The 14,394-nt window shown below is 40.1% G+C and overlaps 1 long non-coding RNA gene across 5 annotated transcripts in view; it reads left to right on the forward strand.

The window, feature by feature from the left end:
- The first annotated feature begins 12,938 nt into the window (after positions 1–12,938).
- LOC119864456 overlaps positions 12,939–14,394 on the forward strand; it is a 42,442-nt gene continuing 40,986 nt past the window's right edge. For 3 of the 5 annotated variants that reach the window (XR_005387049.1, XR_005387048.1, XR_005387047.1), the window contains exon 1: positions 12,939–13,024. This is a non-coding gene — a long non-coding RNA (uncharacterized LOC119864456). Of the gene's footprint in view, positions 13,025–13,380; positions 13,424–13,573; positions 13,663–14,394 lie in introns of those variants that run through there. The other 2 variants (XR_005387051.1, XR_005387050.1) reach the window with 2 other exon arrangements.

Genomic DNA, 14,394 nt, shown 5'->3' on the forward strand with positions numbered 1-14,394 from the left:
TGTAGATTCACTCAGCTACCACTTGATAGGACAATATACTAAGCAGGAAAGATTCTGTAACACAAGGTCTGCCTACACTCTTCCTCATTCACTCTTGTGCTCTTTCCCTAGTGAGAGAGCAAATAAGTACAAACAGTAAATTTCAGAGTTACTCAGAAATACCCAACTCATTCTCTCTTAGAACATATTAGGTAAAAGAAAACCTTTGAATTGAGACAATTTCCTTGTTTTCACTACATTCCAAGACACAGAAAACCTAATAAAGTCGCAGATCTCATTTCTGAACCATTCCTTTGCATACCTGTGTGATGATCCTATGTGATGTCTTTACTCTTTGTATTTGTTCCTTTGTTAGCTATAACTGCCCCTTCAGAGTATGCGAACAGGAAGAAAAGAATTGTCACTATGATCTCTTAGATCAAAATTTTGTTCTCTTTTTATACTTACAGTGGCAATAGGCTTTTTAAAAGATTTATTTATTTACTCATGTGTGACACATAGAGAGAGAGAGAGAGAGGCAGAGAGACATAGAGCGGAGAGGAGAAGCAGGCTCCCTGCAGGGAGCCCAAGTGGCACTTGAACCCAGATCCCAGGATCACGCCCTGAACCAAAAGTAGATGGTCAACCGCTGAGTCACCCAGGTGTCCCAATAGTTTTTCTACTAGTAGCTAGATACCCTTTACATCAAATCAATGTAAATCATACATTTGGTGGAAGATTCAGTTAAGAGGATTTTCATTATGTACACAAAGGAACCAAGCCACAAAGAGGCCCAAGTGCTCAGAGGGAGGTCAGTGAGGGCATTTCTTTCCTATCAAGTTAAGTACAGAACCAATTTCCAAAGACCTCTCTCCAAAGAGAGAAAGAAACAGACACTGAGCATGCCACAGTCACAGCACTGGCAATAGCTCTTAACAGGACAGATGTTGGAGAACTAACTCATGTCCTGCCAATGAGGAAATATAAACAGAATTTAATATTTTAAAAATTCACAATTTAGCCATTGAGTCATATATTACTTGGTGATAAACTGTCCCGCATGTTAAAGACTATATTGCAGATGAATGTCATTTTTGGGCAATGACTTGGTATGCTGCTTACATGTCTAAAAACACATTTTGTTTTTGTTCCTTCACTTCTGTTGCCTCTAAGAGATATATATATATATATATATATATATATATATATATATATATATAAAGAGAGAGAGAGAGAGAGTCATGTACATCACATTCCGGCAAAATGTTGCTTTAATTTGTACTGGAAGAGTGAACCAAAATATCTTCATTCACTGAATAGGAGTAGCTGAAATAGCCACATACATAAGAATGGTGTGTGTGTATAAATATGGTATAGTTGTGTATAGATAGATGGATACTATGTATATGATAATGACAAAAGTTTGAGTTAAATAGACTTAATTCAAATTAATTCAATGTAATGCACATTGAGACTAGTCATAGGAAAACCACGAGGATTGTCCCCAGTGATGTTTTGAGTTTTGGCCCTGGATCCAGCCTGCATCTGGCATGAACACTCTGGGATGTTTGATACCTGGAATAAGTCCAGGCTTTATGGCTGGGCAGCTACCCAGTCAGGGAGCCTCAAGGGGGGTCCTAAAGCTCAAGGAGGCTTTAAAGTGTCTGTTACTTTTTGGTAAGGCAGAAAGCACTATACACTCTGGAAAGATCACTGAAGAACCTTAGACCATCTGTTTTCTACCATAAGAATCAGTCCTTGGATGAGTGGCTTCTGTCACTCACAACTTTAGCTCAACCACTAACCCTCTAAAGGGCTTTGGGTCCGATTACCAACCTCCAGGGTCTCTTGCCCATTTCTTGCCTCATGATTTCCAAATGCCAAATCTCAAATTAGTAATCTGTCCTATTGCTTCTGATACAATCTAGCATCAAGGCCACAAACATTCAGCATCATCAAAATCATTGTAAAGTGGACTTTAACGAGGCAAAAGAAAAGCTTTAGAAAAACAATACCTCTGAGAGGTCTTAAAAGTACAGATAAATAACATTTCATGACAAAAATTCACTGAAAAATTGCTCTCAATTTTGGCTCCTATTATTTCTATCTACATGCTTTAACGTAGATTCATATAGGGAACAAAGCTGAAAAAAGTAATGTCTATTAGTATTTGATTTACATATTTATAAAATTACAAATGTCTATGTTCATATATTTATAAAATTATAAATATTACATATACAGTTATATGCTTATTTTATATATATTTGTTACATGTAAGTTATATATTATATAATTATATACTTATATCATATATACAGATTCTGACTCCATGCAATGATTATTTCAGAGAACACGTTATACTAGTAGTATCCAAATACTCATAAGACAACTAATTGGGTTTATTTCTTAAGTGATTTCTGTTTTTGTGTTGTAAGCACATGACATCATAGAACTTGCTATACTCATTTCATTTGTAGGATCTTTTATCTTTCAACTTTCCAGCAAACAACACCCAGCCTACTTGCATATTCTGCCTTAAGTGGCATTAGAGTCATGGTACTTTTCTTTTTAGAAAGAGTATATGTGTGCAGGGGCAGAGGGTAGAGAGAGAAGAAGAGAGAATCTTAAGAGAGTACCAAGCCCAGCGCAGAGACCAATGACGGGTTCCATCTCATGGCCCTGAGATCATGACCTGAGCTGAATACAAGAGTTGGATGTTGAACCAACGGAGCAACCCAGGTGCTTCTATGGTATTAATTTTTTGATATTCATATTTAAGTACTCTCTGGAAAGAACTGAAGTCACAAGAAAGGATAATATCCACATTACAGATTTCCTAAAATGAGTAGACTAACTAAATAGAAAATATTCACAACGAATATAATTTCACTGAAAAATACCCAAATCTGTGACCCCCCAAAAGCTACTTAACAATTGAGAACTGAAGTTGAGATGAAAACTGAAGGAAAATGGGATTTTACAAGCAGCCCATTTAAAATTTCCTCAGGAACAGTGTGGCTAAAGCCTTCTTAGCAGCTATGATGCTAGCACCCCAGAAGGAGGCTTTTCTTCTCCCCTGAATCATGATTGATACAGAGTATAAGGATTTAGTCTCAATCATAAAGAGAAGAAAAGAGATAGCCAGAGCCTGAATGTTTCTCAGGGAAACCAGATTTTTACCCCAGTGTAATTACGGTTTGGGTCATTTTGTAATGATACACATATGTATATACATATATGTATATGTATAGGGAGCCATTAACTGCCTCATAGGTTATAGTGGAAAATAAAGAAATCAAAGAGTAACACCTCTTTTATGGAGAAAAAGGGTACATCCATAACTATAACAAACTGAAACCAAAATAAATGATCTCTCTCCTAAAGGTCCTTTGCTTCTGCCATGAATTTCAGAATAAATTTCACTCTATTATCTAGAATTACAGAAATCAAAACATTTATAATAAAACATATACATATAAATGATATATAAAATGTAAATGTATTAAATAAAAATATAAAACTAAAACCACAATAAGTCTTGTTAACATCCATTATCTACATAGTTACCAAAAACACTTTTATTTTGCTGGTAAGTACTTTTAAGATCTAGTTTCTTTGCAACTGTCAAATATACAATACAATATTAAATATAGTCACCATGATGTACATTACATCCCCATGACTTATTTATGTTATTTTTATTTTATTTTTATTTTTTAAGTTCGTATTTATTTATTAATGAAAGACAGATTGGGGGGGGGGGCAGAGACACAGGCAGAGGGAGAAGCAGGCTCCATGTAGGGAGCCCGACGTGGGATTCGATCCTGGGTCCCCAGGATCAGGCCCTGGGTTGAAGGCAGTGTCAAACCGCTGAGCCACCCGGTTATAAAACTTTTTTAAATAAGTTTTTAAGCTTTTCTTATTTATTTTATAATTGGAAATTTGTACCTTATCACAAGCACCTATATCCATTTCACCCACCACTCACCCCCTGCCTCTGGTGACCACAAATCTGCTCTTTGTATCTATGAGCTCATTTCTTTTTATTTGTTTGGTTTTGTTGGTTTTCAAGATTTCACATACAAGTGATATCATATGGTATTTCTCTCTCTGTGTCTGACTTATTTCACTTTGCAAAATTCCCTCAAGTCCTATCCATGATATTGCAAATGGAAAGATTTAACTTTTAATGGCTAAATAATATTCCATTGTATCTATATATCCCATTTTCTTTATTATTCACTGATGAACACTTGATATCGTTTCCATATCTTGGCCATTGTAAATAATGCTGCCTGTGAACATTGGGGATGCAAGCAATTTTTCAAATTAGTATTTTCATTTTCTTCAAATAAATACTCAGAAGTGGAATTCCTAGATCATATGAATGTTTTATTTTTAAGTTTTTGAGGAAACTCCATACTGTTTTCTGTAGTGACTGTACTAATTTACATTCCCACCAAAAGTGTACAAGGGTTCCCTTTTCTCCACATCCTCACCTATATTTGTCATTTCTTGTTTTTTTTATATTAACCATCCTAAAAAGCATGAGGTAATATCTAATTGTGGTTTTGGTTTACATTTCTATGATGATTAGTGATGTTGAGCATCTTTTTGTGTACCTGTTCTGTTGGCCACCTGTGTCTACTTTGGAAAATTATCCATTTAGATTGCTCTGCTCATTTTCCAATGGGATTGTTTCTGTTTTGCTATTGAGTTTTGTAAGTTATTTAATAATTTTGAATATTAACCCAGATACATGATTATCAGATACATGATTCGTGAATATTTTCTCCCACTTGGTACGTTGTCTTTTCATTTTGTTGATGGTTTCGTTTGCTCTGTAGAAGTTTTTTCACTGATGTAGTCCTGCTTGTTTATTTTTGCTTTGTTTCCCTTGCTTTTGGTATCAAATCCAAGATATTATTGCTAATGATACTAATGATGTCACAGAGCTTACCTGATTTTTCTTTTTTATGTAATATATAATGTTCTCTAACATACTTTATAATATAATTTGCATGATTTTTATAGTTATTGTTTGCCTCTCTTCCAGAATGCAAGCTCCATAAAAGCAGAGATTTCTCTTGTCATATTTTCCTATTGCTGTCTTTCCAGTGCCTAAAAGAATACCTAGCACATAATAAACACTCTATAAATATTTATTGTATGATGATTGAATTTTATAGATAGTAATTAATTTAAAATTGATTATCCTATAAGTTTTAAGCTTTTCTTGGTTACTACTACATGATAGAGAAGTTTAATCAAAATTCTTGGGACCAAAATTTCTTAAGGTGTGTTTGATGGAACATGACTCTCACAACATACTCTTGTCAAATAAATTTTTAATATATGGTTTACCATACCTCCTTCTTGGAGATATGAAAAGTGTGTCAGTATATTATAGTCTCTGAGATAGTGCACTGTACAAAAACCTCTTTAATTCGAATCCAGCATTTCCTAAATTTACTTAATGTACCTCTTTTTTCATGGAGCAGCTATTAGCATACCTATGGAGTGTTTGTTCTGATGCATACATGGGGAAACATTGTTCTAGAACAGTGGTTTAAAATAATAATAATAATATCTAAAGGGGTTTTAACCCAGAAATACAAATTGGCTTAGCATATGAAAATCAGTCATTGTAATATAGTATATTAACTAAATAAAAGATAGAAGCCTCATGATCATCAAAGCATTTGACAAAATTCAAAATTCCTTCATGAAAAACATACTCGGGATCCCTGGGTGGCGCAGCGGTTTGGCGCCTGCCTTTGGCCCAGGGCGTGATCCTGGAGACTCGGGATCGAATCCCACATCGGGCTCCCAGTGCATGGAGTCTGCTTCTCCCTCTGCCTATGTCTCTGCCTCTCTCTCTCTCTGTGTGACTATCATAAATAATTAAAAAAAAAAAAAAAAGAAAAAATACTCAACCAATGAGGAGTACAAGGAAATTTCTTCAACCTGATGAATGACATCTATCAAAAAAAAAAAAAAAAAAGAAAGAGAGACTCAGTTTACATCATCAATGGTGAAAAACTGCAAGTTTTCTCCCTGTGATCAGCAATCAGAAAAGAATGTTAACTTGCACTATTTCTACAGAACATTAACTAGAGATGCTAACCAGGGCAGTTAGACAAGAAAAAGTATAGAAGCATCCAGACTGTAAAGGAAGAAATAAAACTATCTCTATTTGCAGGTTACATGATTTTTATGTCAAATACACATATATTATTAGACCTAATAAAATGAATTCAGCACTGTTGCAGGACATAAAACCAGTATACAAAAATTCATTATATTACTATGCACAAAAAATAAATAAACCAGAAATGAACCTAAGAAAACAACTCCATTGATAAAGCATCAAAAGGAATAAAATGCTAAGGAATAAATCAAACAAAAGAAGTGCAATGTAAGCACACTGAAGAGTACAGAACATCATTAAACTTTAAATCAATGGAGACCTAAATAAATAGAAAGACATGTTGGAATGGAAAGAATCAATGCTATTAAGATGGAAATTATCCACACATTGATCTCCAAATTCAACACAATTCCAATTAAAACTACCAGTTGAATTTTTTCCCAGAAATTGACAAGCTGATCCTAAATTCATGTGGAGGCTCATAGGACCCCCAAATAGCAAAGACAATCTTTGAAAAGAACAAAGCTACGAAATGTACTTCCCTATGTCAATACTACAAAGCTTCAGTAATCAAGATGGTGTGGAACTAGCCAAGGATAGACATATAGATAAAGGAAAAGAACGGAGAATTTTCACAACAGATTAATGATGGAGCTGAGATTCAAACTCAGATGAAACATGAAAATCTGTTTCTTTACTACCAATTAAGTTTTTTTAGTTGTCGTTCTCCATATTCTCCACAATACCTAACCCAGCACCAGGTGCTTTATAAGCAGTCAATGGTAACCAATGAATGAATAAAAATACTGCTGGTGATAACAGCTATCCCAGAAGGTAGTGAATGGGATATAAAAAAGAGGATTATACTTTTAAGGACAGCCCACCAAAGAAAGAAATTAAAAACTGTAATTGTTGGAGTGCCTGGGTGGCTCAGTTGGTTAAGCACCCAACTCTTGATCTCAGCTCAGATCTTGCTCTTATGGATATGAGTTCAAGCCCTGTGTTGGAGCCTACTTAAAACAAAACAAAACAAAACAAAAAGCCCCCCACAAAAACCTGTAATTGTCTATGTTCTGAATAAAAACACAGATGGAGTTTCTACTAACATTCTTCAACCTTCAGAATGGATTAGTAAGAATACGAAGTTAAAAATTATCAGTCTCAGGCCGAAAAATTATCAGTCTCAGTCCACCCGGGTGGCTCAGCGGTTTAGAGCCACCTTCGGCCCAGGGCCTGATCCTGGAGACCTGGCATCGAGTCTCACGTCGGGCTCCCTGCATGGAGCCTGCTTCTCCCTCTGCCTGTGTCTCTGCCTCTCTCAATCTCTCTCTGTCTCATGAACAAATAAATAAAATCTTAAAAAAATTATCAGTCTGAAATATAAAACACTATCAAACTTAAGACCAAAAGTGGAATTAGAGTAATTAGGAGGCATTTACCTCATAGTTCCACTTTTCCTGCCAACTTATTATTTTCAGTGAGATTGAAATATTTTAGCTATGTAGGTGGGGAAATTTTACATATATACTATACAGGTGACATTTCCTCGGAAGTCCCAGGAGCCACTATAACTTTTAAGATCCTTGGAAATTTTTAGTCTGGAATGGATTCACAAAACAATCCTAAGGATTTTAATGTCATCAGTGACTAATACGCTCCATCTCAAACCTGCTTTCTCGGACACAGAGAATAAAATGCTGTCACAGTCAAGCTCAGAGGTGATAGTGTTGGAGCACTAAGCCCGTTTCTAACAAATTTAGATTCGACTGTTATTTTGTCTTTCTCCTATCCTAGTGAATTAGTCCACAAGAACATGGCATATTCTTTGGAAGCTGAGAACCTATCTTCTTACAGTCTGGGATGCATGCCTTACAGCTTGGATTGTAGGATATACTTGTGGCAGCTGCTCAACAACACAGGGGAAGGATGTCCAGAGGAGACTGTGGGTGAATGATAGGCCAAACTGCTCAACTTCTTATTAATCTCCTTTTTAGACTTGAGAGCTAACCACAAGCAGTTGCATGCTTTGGTAAAAGTGGATCATAGAAACGGAAATAAATGCCATATCTGGCACACATTGTAGACTCATTCCTTTGGATAGTTGAATGTAAAGAGTTGTCTTTTATGAGGTGATAATGTCTAACAGGTATTTTTAAAGGGCTTATATTATATCTTATAATATTATATAATTTAAGCTATTTTTAGGTAAAGCAAACAACATCTGAACATTGGTATTTCATTGTCACTAACCCATAAAATCATAGAGAATAACTTACTTTTTAGAACTTAAATTTTCCTGCTTGTGAAAACAACGATAATAAAAGTCATCTTTCTATTCCTGTGTTAACAGGAAAGCTATTGCACAGATAACATAAAATATCACTTTGGCATGAATTTAGCCCTGAAAGAGTGATGTGGGCCTGTGCTAGAAGAGTACAGGACCTTATAGGGTACCTTCTTGGTAGCTAAACTTAAAAGCCTAATTTATCTTCCTACTCTTGTTTACCCTTTGCTCTGATTTTAATATGTAGTCTTTTAACTCGTTATATTATATATTTATTTTGTAAGATACCTGCCCAGAACTCTTTTGGAAAAAAATGAGGGTATAAATAATCAAATTTAATGAAACTGTACAATCCACTGGATTTTCTTGAGCATACACTGGGTATTTATGGGGGTGATGAAACGAACAATAAAAAAAGTCCTAAGTCATTGCTTAGAACACCAACTTGTTAACCACTTAAAATGCATAAATCATGGGGCGCCTGAGTGGCTTAGCCCATTAAGCATCTGGCTCTTGATTTAGGCTCAGGTCATGATCCCACCTCCTGGGCTGGAGCCCCCCACCCTGCCCCCCTGGGCTTTGCACTCAGCAGGGAGTCTGCTCAAGATTCTTTTTCCCCTCTGCCCCTCGCCCCTCACATGCAGACTCTTTTTCTCTAAAATAAACAAATAAATATTTTTTAAAAGCATAAATTATATACAGATAAACAAGGCTTGCCCTAATGTTTGGGAGAAATTTTGAAATATAAAAATGCTCTAAGTAGAATTAAATATTTATTAACATACTTTTATACTTCATTCTAGGTACCAGACTCTAGGTTGGTTGTTTTGTATGTATGATGTATGTTCTCTTATTACCACCATCCCCACTTTCCAAATGAGGAAACTAAGGATCAGAGTCACTAAGCACCTTGCCTAAAGGCACCCTGTTAAAAAGTGGCAGCCAGGATTTGAAGCCAGGCAGGCTAGCTTTGGGTGTATTATACCATTATGTAGCATTAGTTCTTGAGACAGAAGAAAACGGTTGTGTGAATAGCTCTGTGATTACCAATTCTAAAGGCTCAGTAACATCATCTTGGGAAGAAAATGTGGGAGGTTAAAAACATTCTGAAGTCTGGGCCCCACTCAAAAATCATCATGTATATTTTCTAAAAGCCCCATAGGTGATTCTCTTCTTGCTCCCCTGGGTTATGAACTACGGAACTAGATGAACCATAAGCTTCACTTAATAAACTAAAGAGCAACAAAGACTCTGAAGAGATCTTCTATATTCTGAGCAGGCTCTTCAAAATCTGTGGAATATAGGAATGCAATGAGTGCAGTGTCATAGTGATAAAACAGTTATGAAAATAGTCATGACCCAAAGAAACCAAGCCATATAGAGGCCCTGAGCTTTTACTCCTTTCAACAAAAGACAACATTTGCAGCCATAGGACGTTATTGCCTATTTTCAAGAGAATACAGAAATGTCAGTCCAGAGTGAACAAGGGCAGATGAGGCAATACCTCCTTTACAGCCTGTTTAAGTTACACTTTCCATTAACAGAAATGGGAAGATGTACCATTGTAAAAAGGCCACTCGCTTAGCTAAAAGTATAGCCACATGCTCCATTTTCAATACATGAAAAAGAATGTCCTTTTAAATTTTTTTTTAATTTATGATAGTCACACACACACACACAGAGAGAGAGAGAGAGAGAGAGGAGAGAGAGAGAGGGCAGAGACATAGGCAGAGGGAGAAGCAGGCACCATGCACCGGGAGCCCGACGTGGGATTCGATCCCGGGTCTCCAGGATCACGCCCTGGGCCAAAGGCAGGAGCTAAACTGCTGCGCCACCCAGGGATCCCAAGAATGTCCTTTTAACTTATGTTTTATGGTCAAAACAATGCAAAATACCTTTAATAACTTTGATTTGTGATAGAATATCACAGAGATCGAAGGTTAATATATACTGTGTGCTCAGAAACAAGATTTTATTTGGAAGAGAGAGAATCAGAGCAAAGGATCAAGAAAGAGATGAAATGAAAAAGGCTTGATAAAGTATGGCCAAGTAATAAAACTAACATGTATTTTTCTTGAGAGGTGTGATTCCACCTGGAGACACTTTAATGTCAACCCTCCCAACCTTTTCAATTATTTTAGTTCCTGGAGTTTCCCAGATGCACAAAGGATTTAACAAATTATAAAGACCACATCAGTGAATTATTCACTTGACTCCTCATTGTATATTTCATTCACATCAACACTGCTAGACACAGTCGTATCAGGTGCCAAGTTCCTGAAAACAAAGGCTGTCTTTTCCTCAGTAATGGCTTAGATGCTTCAGATCCTTTATGGTCTGATGGAGATGTAACAAAACAATATATGTCCTCAAAACCTCCTCATGTTTATTCTTGCACTAACAGACGGATTTGCTAATGAAGTGACTTGACAAAGTCAAGCTGTTTGTAGTTTGAAACTATAAAATAACTCCTCAAGAATTTGGAGAGCCCTACATAAATTCAAATAAGCAAAAGGGATTATCATTCTGTATAATCCTCTATAGACTTTCACTTTTGAGGTATACTAAATTGTTTGATGATAAGGGAGAAACCCACCAAACAATATAGAAAGAAATAACCAAAAAAAGGAATAATAGTAACTGGAATTACAATAATTTGGACAAGGTGTAGGTTGACATTTTCCCCATTACGACAAGAGTAGTTAAAAAAGGTAGGCTAAACAAATTAATACTCTGCATAAGATTGCAGAGCAAGTAGTATTAAAATAAATATTTTCTGGCATTTTTTTTGAGAGAAAGAGAGACTGAGTGTGCACATGTGCACACACAAGTGGGAGGAGGTGGTGCCAAGGAGGAGCAGAGAGAGAATTTCAGGCAGCCTCTGTTGTGCCCAAGATTGCGAATCCGAGAAACCACCAAGGAGCAGACACCCAGGCAAACACAAGAGGGTTTATTTACAAGCTGGAGCTTGGGTCTAAGCATACCGGACACAGCGGAGCAGGGACTTGGACCCCGAGGTGGGTTTCAGCTGAGTTTTAAGGGCTGGTCTAGGGGAACTTCAGAAGGGGGGAGGAATTTCTCAAGTTCTGTTTACATTCTGATATGGGGCTTTCAAGGGCATTGAGCTCCATTCTCATTCTGATATGGGACTTTCTGCCATGGGCATTGAGCTCTGTTCTTATTCTAATATGGGGCTTCATGCCCTTGGCTTGGGCTCTGTTCTCATCCTAATATGGGGTTTCCTAAGACATTAAGCTGTAAGCTGTGTTTTTTTCCCCTATAACTGAAATAATGTAAATTTCAGCTCTTATTCACAGGGGCCTGGGATGGCTGTACCTGTGCTAATGCTGAACTTAAAGTGGAATGGCCTTAATTTTCTCCGCCTGCACAGCCTCCACGCTAATCTATTAAACAATTCCTAATTTAAAATGCTTTAAAAGACACAATAGTATGCATAATTCTTTTGTTCATATGAGGTATTTTTCTAAGTTTAATTCCATGCTTTTATATCTAATATTTATTAGTATTGTAAAATATCCAACAAATTGGGAATGTTTACAATGATTTATGAGAGTATTTTTCTGCATTTCAACGTCAAAATGCTATCTGCAATTTTCTTTTTAACTTGAAATGTTTATTCATGGTTCAACTTAAGAGCAATATTTGGAACTATTTCCATTCAGGTGAAAATTTAACATATTTGATTACTTAAAAAATATTAATTTGCCTTATATCATCTGGCTTCATGTTTGTTTTTGTCTGATACAGACTGACAATTGTCCTTAAAATACAAATTTAAAATAAAATAAAAATTCTGCCATTTGTCTTTTTTTTTTTTTTTTAACTTCTTTGCTCTCCCGTGGGCTGGCTGGGCTCAGAGGCAGGTGGATCGCCGCTCCTTCCAGACCCAAGCCCAGGGCGCTGGATGGTGATGCTTCACCCAGGGTGGGGGCAAAGTGCCCAGGGTAGCAGCACTTCTTATTTTTGGTGGAAACTGCCCCTCGCTCCTGCTCTCAGGACCTGGGGGTGTGCGCACTCATCGCGACTGTCCCTCTCTTAAGTGGGGCACTCCGCGCGCCCCCCACCCCCCGTCACCTCTGCGCGCCCCCCTGCAGCCCTTGCAGCGCCCAGGGCACCCCAGCGGCGGCCACTGAGCTTCGGGCAAGTTCACCAGTTGCCTCCGTCGCCGCCTGGGAATCTGGGGCCCCCAGCGACTGCGAGCCCCGGTCTCCCTGGGACCCGGCGAGGGCGCGCGGCCGCTGTGCCTGCCCCACCCGCCACCCCTGCGAGCGGGGAGGCCCGGAGAGGCGGGGGCGGCCAGCGGCTGGCCTGGGGCAGGAGCAGCGCCGCCCACAGCCCGGGGTCTGGAGCGCAGGGGAGGGGGAGCGGCTGGGGGCAGAGCTCTCCTCCTCGGGGGGGACCCCAGCCGGGTGCACAGCAGCACCAGCCAGCTGCCCAGACGCGCGGGGGGTCCTGGAGCGGGGCAGCCCCGGCGCCGGGGTCGGGGGGGGGGGGGGGACAGCTGCAGCGGGATCAGGCCTCCGTGGAAGCGTGGCTGGTGATCACCGGGACTTCGCCTTCTCTTACTTTGTTAGGAAAGCCACCAGGTAAGGAGGGGACCCCGGAGGACGCGACTCCGTGGCCGGTACAGTCGAGACGCCCAAGCGTGGGGTCCATCCCACTTGCTCACACTTAGATGCAACAGTGTACAGGCCGGACCCCTCCCTCCCCGCCCCACACCCCCGGCTGCCCTGGCGATGCCCGAGGGCGACTGTTCCCAGACACCCGCCTTCAGAGGCCTTCCCCGGGCCCCCTCTAGCCTCCGGGGCCCCCTAAATCTTAGCGCCCCCCAAACCCTCCCCTGCAGCTCCTCCGGGAGCACCATGTCCAGCCTGGTCGCAGCGGCTCCGCTCCGCCCGGCCCCCCTCGCCGGCCCTCGCGGGGCGGGGAAGCCGGCGGGGGAGAGCGGAGGAGCCCGAGGCAGCAGCAGGCGGCGTCCTCCCGGGGTGAGTGCGGTCGCCTGTCGCCCCCCGCAGTCCCTCCCGGGCTCGCGCGCTTCCTTCCACTCTAGGCTGCGCCCAGGGCTCCGCGGCGCGCACGGAGGCGCTGGGGAGGGCGGCGGCGGCGGCCAGCGGGGGGCTGGCGGGTCCGGGCCTGGCCAAGCCCGAGGCCGGCTCCTCCAGGTCGGAGCCCAGCGCCCGGGCGGCGGCGGCGGAGGGCGGGTGCCCTTTGGAGACCGAACAAGGTAGTTCCCGAGCATCCCCCCCTTCCCACTTCCCTTGGGGGCGCGGGGCTGGGTGCGGGGTGGGGGCGTCGGGGTCACGCCAGCGGGGGGGTGTGTATTCTAAATAATACACCTATTAGAATTCTATCAATCCATTTTTTCATTCTTACTTGCTACTCTGCATGGTTTTATAGTCTCTGGGTCTGCGCTAATATTTCAGTGCATCGACTAGTTAAAAGGGAAAGGAAAGATGGGTGTAAAAACAAGAAAAGCAGTCGATTTCAAGTAGAAGAAGTAAGCACCTGCTTGTTCTCAAAGATGCTTCTGGTTTTTAATCAGCTCAGAAGTCTGGAAAACCCTTGTAAGCAAGAAAACAAGCTATTTCATCTGGCTTCGGTTTCCATTTCACCGCCAAGAAGGATTGATGGCTTGCGAGTCTGACCTGTCACTCATGGAAATTAGCTTGCTTTATTCAGTTACCCAGGGAACGTTTGGGTTTATGGACTCCTCTACTGTTATGAATTATACATGGCCTTTTTTTTCTTCTATTGTAGATGGATCTATAGTTAAGTATGCAATGTTCGAGAGCTTTTATGGGTCATAGAAAGCCTGTCATGATAGGACTGCAACTATACTAAATACTCAACTTTCACTCATATACAAATAAGCAGTAAGTACCATGTTAGGGTAGTACACACATGCGCATTTGCTAACCACTGCTAATTTGGTTTGCTAATCACTGCTAATTTGGTT

This window comes from Canis lupus, unplaced genomic scaffold, assembly GCF_011100685.1.
Source record: "Canis lupus familiaris isolate Mischka breed German Shepherd unplaced genomic scaffold, alternate assembly UU_Cfam_GSD_1.0 chrUn_S1784H1981, whole genome shotgun sequence".
Taxonomy (NCBI): Eukaryota; Metazoa; Chordata; class Mammalia; order Carnivora; family Canidae; genus Canis; species Canis lupus.